Below are 10,077 nucleotides of genomic sequence, written 5' to 3' on the forward strand. Positions count from 1 at the left end.
CAAAGTCAACTAAATAAATTCTATCATCCCTTTTCATAGTTGTTCTTATCTTTTCTTGTTGTCTACCTCTCCCACTAGCCTATAAACTTTAGATTTTTACAAGGTACATATAATCCTTTTATGATTTCTATAATAGTAACTCCATAAACTGCATGTGCACAAATACACACGTTAATTTACAAGCGTACTATGCAAGCAGCAGTTAGGTTTGGGCAGCTACAGTAGATTGAATCACCAGCATCAATTCCTCACCACCACCACTGCATATCCACGCTCTTTGCCATATGACTTTGTAGTCCAGCCCCTTGACCTTGAACTCAACCAACCGACTTGCTTTGGACAATGAGATGGTAACAGACATGCCACAAACAGGGGTATGAAATGTGTTTGCACAGAGAGATGTGCCCTTCTGCATTCCTGCCATTGCTACCAAAAGAGCTTCCCCCAGACACCTGCTCCCACCTCAAGCCAAGTCTGAGAACTAACACACATAGGAAGTCCCTGAACAAGGAGCCGAATCTACACGATGTGCCTCTTACAGTAGACCCACACACGCCAGCCCAGCCTAGCTCAGAGGACGCCCAGCTCCTACAGCCTGAAGCAGACCTACCATCCACCTACTGATCCTTGAGATTCAGGCATTGCTATTTTAAGTCACTGGGTCTAGCAGTGGTTGGTACACAGCATAATTCTGACAACAGCTAACTGACACAGGGGGTTCTAGGGGAGGGCTGTGTGTCCAAATCTGGGGCTACTGGGGCTAAGTTAACTCTACAGTCTTGACAGAAGCTTCTGTCAAGGGTGAGTAAATAGCCTGACCAGTCGTGGTGCAGCGAGAAAAGCATAAAGCTGGATGCCCAGGTTCAAACCCTAAGGTCGCTGGTTTGAGCACAGGCTTGCCAGCTTGAGCACAGGGTCACTGGCTTGAGCATGGGATCATCAACATGATCCCAAGGTCACTGGTTTGAAGCCCAAGGTCGCTGGCTTGAGCAAGGGGTCATTGGCTCAGCTGGAGACCCCCAGTCAAGGCACATCTGAGAAGCAATGAGAAATTAAAGTGATGCCACTACAAGTTGATATTTCTCATCTCTCTATCCTCCCCCCTCTCTATTCCTTTCTATCTCTCTCCCTCTTTCAAAAAAGGAAAGTTATTAAGTTATTAAATATTTACCATGTAGGTCGTATGGTGTAATGCTCAAGAGTGTGGGCTACAGAGTCATCAATAGACCTGAATCCTGGCTCTGAAACTTATTTCCTGCAATACACTGAAGCTGTGATAGTGGGCAAACTGTCCAAATCACTGCTTTCGCATTTATTAAAAAAATAGACTCATAATTATAATAAAAGTTGCCTCGTAAGGTATTTTGATACTTAAAAGAGAGAGCATACAGCGAGTACTTGACAGAGAGTAAGGCTCCAACACTTGCAAACCACCGCTGTTGTTGTTTCTTCTTCTCTTTGTGAGATCACCTTGTTTATATACCCACCTCATTCTCAGACACAGGCCGGTCTGTAAAGAACTTCTGAATGACCAAATGATAGTGCAATTAATCAAATACATATTAAGATATATCATTTTACATGCTGCTGAAATAAAAATACAACTTTATTTGAAAAGAAAATAGGGCCCCTTCCAAATATGAGTTGCTTTCACCCCTCTGTGTCCACACCCCGTGCCCTTGGGTTCCCCTGCCCTTTTCATGCCCTCGGCCCTCTACACAAACACACACTTCCTGTTTGGAGCAGCAATACAATGGCAAGATGGCTTGGCCTCGCACATGGGCCTTTCCGGCCTGAGGCAGGCTTCCCCAAGGGAGCGATCATTTCTGCTCAAAGCCAGGATATTGGCCTCAACGTAAGTCAGCCCAGCAGGTAAGGAGAGCCAAGGTCAGCGCCAGGTTCCCAAGGGCTGGTGTCAGGATTCTCTCCAACCTAAACAGGAATGACAGGGGCCCTGGCAGAGGGGTAGGCATGGCAGGTGGTGCAAATAAACAGGCTAAGGGAGCAGGGGCATGAACAGAACACTTTGTGAAAACACCTCTCAAACTACTGTCCTATTACATTTCCTTCAGGAAAGGGGCTAGGCCTCTCAGGGGGAGAGAGAAGCTCTGGTTCTTCAGGGGAAAAGCACTGAGATGTGTGTTTTTTTTTCTCTGTGGGGTCTCAGCTGAGATGAGCTTCAGGGAGACGGAGAGGCCCCCTCGCAGCAGCTCTCAAACCTTAAGTTGCATCAGAGTCAGCTGGAGGCTCACGGGGCGTCTGAGAAAAGCCTCGAAAGGGGACAACGAAGACGAAAGAAACCAAAGAGAAAAGCACATCGGGGCAGAGGTGATGCGAGTTGAGACGGCAAACAACAGTGATAACCAGCAGCAGCCTCCGAGAGAGAAGAGAAGCTTTTCTGCTCCCACAGAATGTGAGCAGGGTGCTATTAAAAGCAATATTCAGAAAATAAATCAACAAAAAAGTTTTAGGAGGTAAAAAAAACATAATATAAATTAAAAACGAAATGAAAAGATTCAAAGTTAGAGCTTTGCCAATTTTTTTTTTTTTTTAGGAAAATTAGAGCAAAACATGAGAGCAAGAAAGAGACTTTAAAATAAAAATTTTTAAGGATATTTATTCAAATGAGTTGAAAACATGTCCGCACAAAAATCTGCACACAGATGTCAACAGTAGTTTTATTCATCATTGCCAAAACTTGGAAGCAACCAAGATGTCCTTCAGTAAGTAGGTGACTGGATAAACAGACAACCCAGACATTAGAATATTATTCAGCACTAAAAAGAAATGAGCTATTGAGTCATGAAAAGGTGTGGCAGAACCCTGCATGTATATTACTAAATGAAAGAAGCCACACTGAGAAGGCCACATACGGTATGAATCCGATGTAATGATACTCTGGAAAAGACAGAACTATTGAGGCAGTATAAAGATCAGTGGTTGCCAGGGATTAGAAGGGAGGGGAGGGTGAACAGCTGGAGAACAGAGGCTTTTCAGGGCAGTGAAACTATTCTGTGTAACACTGTAATGGTAGATACATGCGATTACACCTTTGTCCAAATCCATAGAATGCACAACACCAGGAGTGAACCCTAATGTAAACTCTGGTCTTCAGGTGATAATGGTGTGTCGATGAACATTCATTAGTTGTGGCAAATGTGCTTTTGGTGCCTCACAACAATAATGGGGAGGCTGTGCATGTTTGGGCATAAAGGATATATGGGAATTCTGTACTTCTGCTCCATTTTGCCGTGAACCTAAAACTGCTCTAAAAGTAAAGTCTGTTTTTAAAAAAGGGAGAAGTAGCCTCACCAGGTGGTGGCGCAGTGGATAGAGTGTCGGACTGGGACATGGAGGAACCAGGTTCGAGACCCCGAGGTCACCAGCTTCAGTGCAGGCTCATCTGGTTTGAGCAAAGCTCACCAGCTTGGACCCAAGGTCGCTGGCTCGAGCAAGGGGTTACTCGGCCTGCTGTAACCCATGGTCAAGGCACATATGAGAAAGCAATCAATGAACAACTAATGTGTCGCAACGAAAAACTGATGATTGATGCTTCTCATCTCTCTCCGATCCTGTCTGTCTGTCCCTATCTATCCCATTCTCTGACTCTCTCTCTCTGTAAAAAATAAATTAAAAATAAATTTAAAAATATAAAAGGGAAAAGTAGAGAGGACCATCTAGGTCTGATGTTTAAAGAGAAGTATCAAAAAAGAGAACACCAGTAATAGGAAAGAGGATGTCAACAAAGTAATTCTAGTACTGAAGGACATGAGCTGCTGGACCAAAAGGGCCGAGGAAACTTGGCCAAGCAGGTGAAGGCAGACTCACACCCAGGCACACCTCCGGGAACCCTCAGAACACTGGAGAAAAAGCAAGGATTCTACAAGCTTCCAGAAAGAAGAAACCAGTCTCCTTCAAGGAATCGGGAATAAGAACAGCCTCAGACATCTGGGCAGCCAGCGGAAGTGGAGCACTATGTCCAGAGTGGTGAAGCCTGAGTATTTCCAACCTGGAATTCTATACCAGATAAACATGCAGGTGTAGAGGGTAGAACAAAGAAATTTATGGACAAGCAGGGACTCAAAGTTATGCCTCCCCTGTACCTTTATTCTAAAAGTTACGGACCGATGTGCTCCACAAAAACAAGAGAATTCACCAAGAAACGGGAAGCCACCCAAACACGGAAACAGAAAATGCAAACAGGAGGGCGGTGAAGAAAACCCCCAGGTGACCCCTGTGCTCTGACCTGGAGGGCAGGTGGTTGGATTGGCACAAGGTGGTGCAGACACAATGAGCACAGATTCCCTAGGTGAGCCTGGGACAGATTATTTCTACTTTGTTCATCTTGAGGTGCCATTCCCCTGACCCCCGGATCGGCACAAAATGCTCACTTCTCCCTGAGGAGTGTTCCATCTTAATCTTTTTCTAAGAACTTGAGGGAGGCCCTAATGAGCAGAATAGGAGGCAACGCCTCTCCCAGCACGTTTTTTGCCTGACCTTCAAACTACAGCCCCGCCTACTGGTCCCCACTGTGATTAGCAGTCATCCCCTGACCACGCCCACGGATTCCCCGGGTGAGATCTTCCTGGGAAAGCTGCATCCCTCCTCTGTCCCAGACCCCACCTAGGTCCTCTCCTCCAGGGAGCCTTCCTGTAACAGTGGCTTCACTGCTATTTCCTGATGGTGCCCAGTGTGGGCTTACTTTTCTTTTCTTTTTTTTCTTTTAAGATTTTATTTATTCATTATAGAGAGGAGAGAGAGAGAGAGAAGGGGGGAGGAGCAGGAAGCATCAACTGTGGGCTTACTTTTCAAAACAATACTATGGTTTAGGGATATTTTCAGTGGTGGTAAAACTATAAAGGAAAACGAGGGAATGAAAACCACAAAAATTAGAATAGTAGTTTCCTGACAGGGGAGGAGGGGTAGCCATCAGTTGGGCATAGGAGAGGTCCCAGTGTTCTTTTTTATTTTTAATTTATTTATTAACAAAACAGTCCTTTTGCTCTCACCCAAACATTAATCATGATATGTTCTTTATGAGCAGCAATAGGATTAAATGTGCTTCATTATCTTTGAAAATCTGGACTAAAACTTTGTGATGCAGCAAGTCAGAAGCCTCATTCTGAATTTATTTTCTCGGTATCCCAATTTGATAACTAAAAAGGCACTTCAGAAAGGTGTGTGGATCCAAATGGAGAACGGGCATCACGAAATCCTGGGCTCCCTTTCCAGTTCCGCCCACCAACTATGCAACGGGTCTGTGGCAGCCCGGCTGACGGGTCCGTGACAGCCCGGCTGACGGGTCCGTGGCAGCCCAACTGACGGTCCGTGGCAGCCCGGCTGACGGGTCCGTGGCAGCCCGGCTGACGGGTCCGTGGCAGCCCAACTGACGGTCCGTGGCAGCCCGGCTGACGGGTCCGTGGCAGCCCAACTGACGGTCCGTGGCAGCCCGGCTGACGGGTCCGTGGCAGCCCGGCTGACGGGTCCGTGGCAGCCCAACTGACGGTCCGTGGCAGCCCGGCTGACGGGTCCGTGGCAGCCCGGTTGACGGGTCTGTGGCAGCCCAACTGACGGTCCGTGGCAGCCCGGCTGACGGGTCCATGGCAGCCCGGCTGACGGGTCCGTGGCAGCCCGGCTGACGGGTCTGTGGCAGCCCAACTGACGGTCCGTGGCAGCCCGGCTGACGGGTCCGTGGCAGCCCGGCTGACGGGTCCGTGGCAGCCCGGCTGACGGGTCCGTGGCAGCCCAACTGACGGTCCGTGGCAGCCCGGCTGACGGGTCCATGGCAGCCCGGCTGACGGGGGTCCGTGGCAGCCCAACTGACGGTCCGTGGCAGCCCGGCTGACGGGGGTCCGTGGCAGCCCGGCTGACGGGTCTCCATGGCAGCCCGGCTGACGGGGGTCTGTGGCAGCCCAACTGACGGTCCGTGGCAGCCCGGCTGACGGGGGTCCGTGGCAGCCCGGCTGACGGGTCTCCGTGGCAGCCCGGCTGACGGGGGTCCGTGGCAGCCCGGCTGACGGTCCGTGGCAGCCCGGCTGACGGTCTGTGGCAGCCCAACTGACGGTCCGTGGCAGCCCGGCTGACGGGGGTCCGTGGCAGCCCGGCTGACGGTCCGTGGCAGCCCGGCTGACGGGTCCGTGGCAGCCCGGCTGACGGGTCCGTGGCAGCCCGGCTGACGGGTCCGTGGCAGCCCGGCTGACAGTCTGTGGCAGCCCGGCTGAACACGGACCTTCCCTGGTGGCCATCAGTCATCTCGCTCCCTCAATGGAAAACATTGCAATGTCATGTTTTCAACTCATAGGATCAAAACCCACAGAAATTACACATTTTGGAAGACTTTAAGTCTGGCTAGAAAGGTGTACATATTTGCCAAAACTCATTGAATTGTACCTTTAAAAGGGGTACCTTTTAGCCTGACCTGTGGTGGCGCAGTAGATAAAGCGTTGACCTGGAAATGCTAAGGTCACCGGTTCAAAACCCTGGGCTTGCCTGGTCAAGGCACATATGGGAGTTGATGCTTCCAGCTCCTCCCCCCCCTTCTCTCTCTCTGTCTCTCCTCTCTCTCCCTCTCCTCTCTAAAAATAATTAATTAATTAATTTTAAAAAATACATAAATAAAAGGGGTACTTTTTAAGGTGATCTGATTCTGCTGTTCAAGTTAACTACAGTGTGTCCGTAAAGTCATGGTGCACTTTTGACAGGTCACAGGAAAGCAACAAAAGACGATGGAAATATGAAATCTGCACCAAATAAAAGGAAAACCCAGTTTCTGTAGGATGATGTGGCAGCATGTGCACATGCGCAGATGATGACGTAACACCGTGTATACAGCGGAGCAGCCCACGGCCATGCCAGTCGAGATGTGGACGGTACAGAGGAAAGTTCAGTGTATTCTGTGGCTCGCTAAATTCGAATCCGTAACCAAAGTGCAACGTGAATATGGGCGTGTTTATAACAAAGCGCCACCACATAGGAATAACATTACTCGGTGGGATAAGCAGTTGAAGGAAACCGGCAGTTTGGTGGAGAAACCCGTTCTGATAGGTCATCAGTCAGTGACAAGTCTGTAGAGGCTATACGGGATAGCTACCTAAGGAGCCCTAAAAAATCTGTGCGTGAGCCCACATTGAACTGCACTGAATAGGTATGAAACTGGGCGAGTTTTCCTTTTATTTGGTGCAGATTTCACATTTCTATCATCTTTTGTTGCTTTCCTGTGACCGGTCAAAAGTGCACCATGACTTTACGGACACACTGTAAAAGATTAGGTAACTTGAATGTGCCGAGATGGCTCCCAAATCAGCTTCAGAATGTGCCCAGGGAAATCCTCGGGGGGCTGAGGCTTCCCAGAATATTCAGGCAGTCATTTGTGGTTCTCTCCAGCCCTGAGTGGAGCCAGCTGGTTCCTCTTTTGGTGCAGGACGCCTTGCAAAGCAGAGATAAGGCTGGGCAGTTGAGGGAGCCAGGAACAAACTCCGATGACATCACTTCTCAGGCAAGTGCAGGACGGTCTCTGAGCTTGCTAAAAGTCAAGACTATGTGGGGCCGTGGTGTGTGAGCGTCTGTGTGTAGTTGTGTCTTTCTGAGCAAGTTTTCTTTGAAACTGGAGCCCGAGTTTTCACAGAGGAGTGGCAGCAGCTGCCTGAGATGAGCCCCTCCTGGCTGTCACTCCAGGCTCTGCAGGCCCCTTCCCCGCTGGGTGCTGTCTTTTCTGAGAGCCAGGGTCTGTCAGCAGCTCTGCAACAGGCATCACCCAGGGCACTCAAGGTCTCCTCCCGGCCAACTTCTACCCAGCCCCCCCCCCCCCCCCCCCCCCCGTCACCCTCCTCCACCTCTCCCAGAATCCAATAGGCCAACCGGCAGGGTGGGTCCCTAGGTGTTTATTTGATTATTTTTTTTAGCTGTGCATATGCTTTATTAAATCTGTTGTTTGTGTGATATATTTCACAATTTAAACCAAAAAAACGGTTTTAATAAATATGTAAAAGAATTACCTGGCAAAACGGTTAAGAAGGGAGATAGATTCCTAGCTCCACCACAGTTCTGATTCGGGAGATGTGGTCAAGACCTGGTTAGATGATGCAGATGCAGGTGGTCAAAGATCATCTTCAGCCTGGCCTGCGGTGGCACAGTGGGTAAAGCATCAACTGGAAATGATGAGGTCGTCAGTTTGAAACCCAGGGCTGGCCTGGTCAAAGCACACATGGGAGTTGATGCTTCCTGCTCCTCCTTCCTTCTCTCTCTCTCTCTCTCCTCTCTAAAATGAGTAAATAAAATCTTCAGAAAAAGAAAGGGAAAGAAAAGAAGAGAAAGACCACATTCAGATACCTGCCTGGTTAAGAGCATCACAGGGTTTGGCATCAGACTGACTGGGCTCAAAGCCCCAGCTCAACTGACTCCTGGCTGTAAGACATCAAGCAAGTCTTCTTCATCTGTAAAATGAGTACTATACACTTTGCACAGTACCTGGGATCTACTAAGCAGACAACACAGGCTGGCTGTAATAATTATTATTGCCTTTAAGTAGAATAAGAATGTTTTCCCCAGATGTGGTAATATCTATTAATCTGTTCCTAGCCAGATAAATTTTCCTAATGATTTTCACTTAGCAAAGAGAGGCTATTATTGTTAAATAAAAACTTAAAAAATAATGAAACTTTTCCATCAAGACTTGACTTGGGCGGGTGAACACACAATGCAGTATATAGATGATGTATTATAGAACTGTACACCTCAAACCTATATAATTTTATTATCCAATGCCACCCCAATATATTCCATTTAAAATTAAACTTTAAAAACTTTTTCCATAAGCTTTAAACTTTTCATATCCTTTAGCTAAATGAGAATTGAAGAGAAAAACTCTATATATGTAATATATATAACAGCAAAATATTAGCAACAACTTAAATAGCCAACAACAGATGTAAAGTTATATATATTGTGAGTTATCATAGGAAGGAATATCATACAACCATTAAATACAAATTTATAAAAACATGTAAAAGTTATTTTGTAATTATTTTAATCTCACTTTTTAAAAGTATATTATTTTATTATCTTTTCAAATCTAAACTAATTTAAGGGCTCTGCCTCTGCAAGGATTCATAAAAGACAATGACATTTCCATATACAAAGAGGGATACCAGAGCAGGAGAGAGGCTTTAGAGATCTCATTCACCCCTCCCATGTGACAGATGAGGAACCCCAGGCCCAGAGGGGTGAACAAGCACAAGAGGGCGGAGACTTGTGAGGACCCCAACGGGATCCCAGGCCTCACCATGCAGTCTAACATTTGTCTCATTTCATCATCCTTTCCCCTCAGTCTTCACAATCCAGACTATTAAATATTTGACCAGCAAAACCAGCATCACTTGTTAAAAATGCCGACTCTCAGGCCTTTCCCCCAAGAAATGGAATCAGGATCTGCATTTTAACAAGATCCTTGGGGCAAGTTCCTTAGAGACATAACAAAATAAAAGAAAGTTGCTTTAGTGGCTTGATTTAGATGGAAGGTAACTTGGGTGTCCAAGTTAAAACAAAGGGATCTCAGTTCCAGCACTCACTGGCTTTGTGAAATCAAGCGTGTTTCTCAACCACACTGTGCCTTGGATTTCCTCTTCTGTAAAGTGGGGATAATAAACCCAGCATGGTGCCAAGCGAGGGCTTTTATAAACAGGGCTAATAAATGCTTCTTGTTAGGCATGTTTCAAAAGGCCCAGCACTGTGAGAGCTGGATGTCCTTGCACAACGCTAGGCACATAGCAAGCCTTCCCTCAGTATGAGTTTAATAAATAACTAGCAAAACATCTATCTAAGTAACATTTATCTATCTATCTAACACCTAACTAGGTGACATCTATCAACTTTTGACTTGGACTGTCCCACTTTAATAGAATGTAACACTTCCAAAACTGCTCGTTTTCTCCCTTCCAACATTCAAAACTGTACCAGCTCCGACCTCTACGAGACAGTGAGGAAGAGGGGAGGTTGAAGGTCAAAGATAACTCATACAGTAAACCAGTCAGACTAGAACTTTCCGTGGTTGCAGACTTACAAGGCTCAACCAGGCGTCCT

This window comes from Saccopteryx bilineata, chromosome 2 (genome assembly GCF_036850765.1).
Source record: "Saccopteryx bilineata isolate mSacBil1 chromosome 2, mSacBil1_pri_phased_curated, whole genome shotgun sequence".
NCBI classification, from domain to species: domain Eukaryota; kingdom Metazoa; phylum Chordata; class Mammalia; order Chiroptera; family Emballonuridae; genus Saccopteryx; species Saccopteryx bilineata.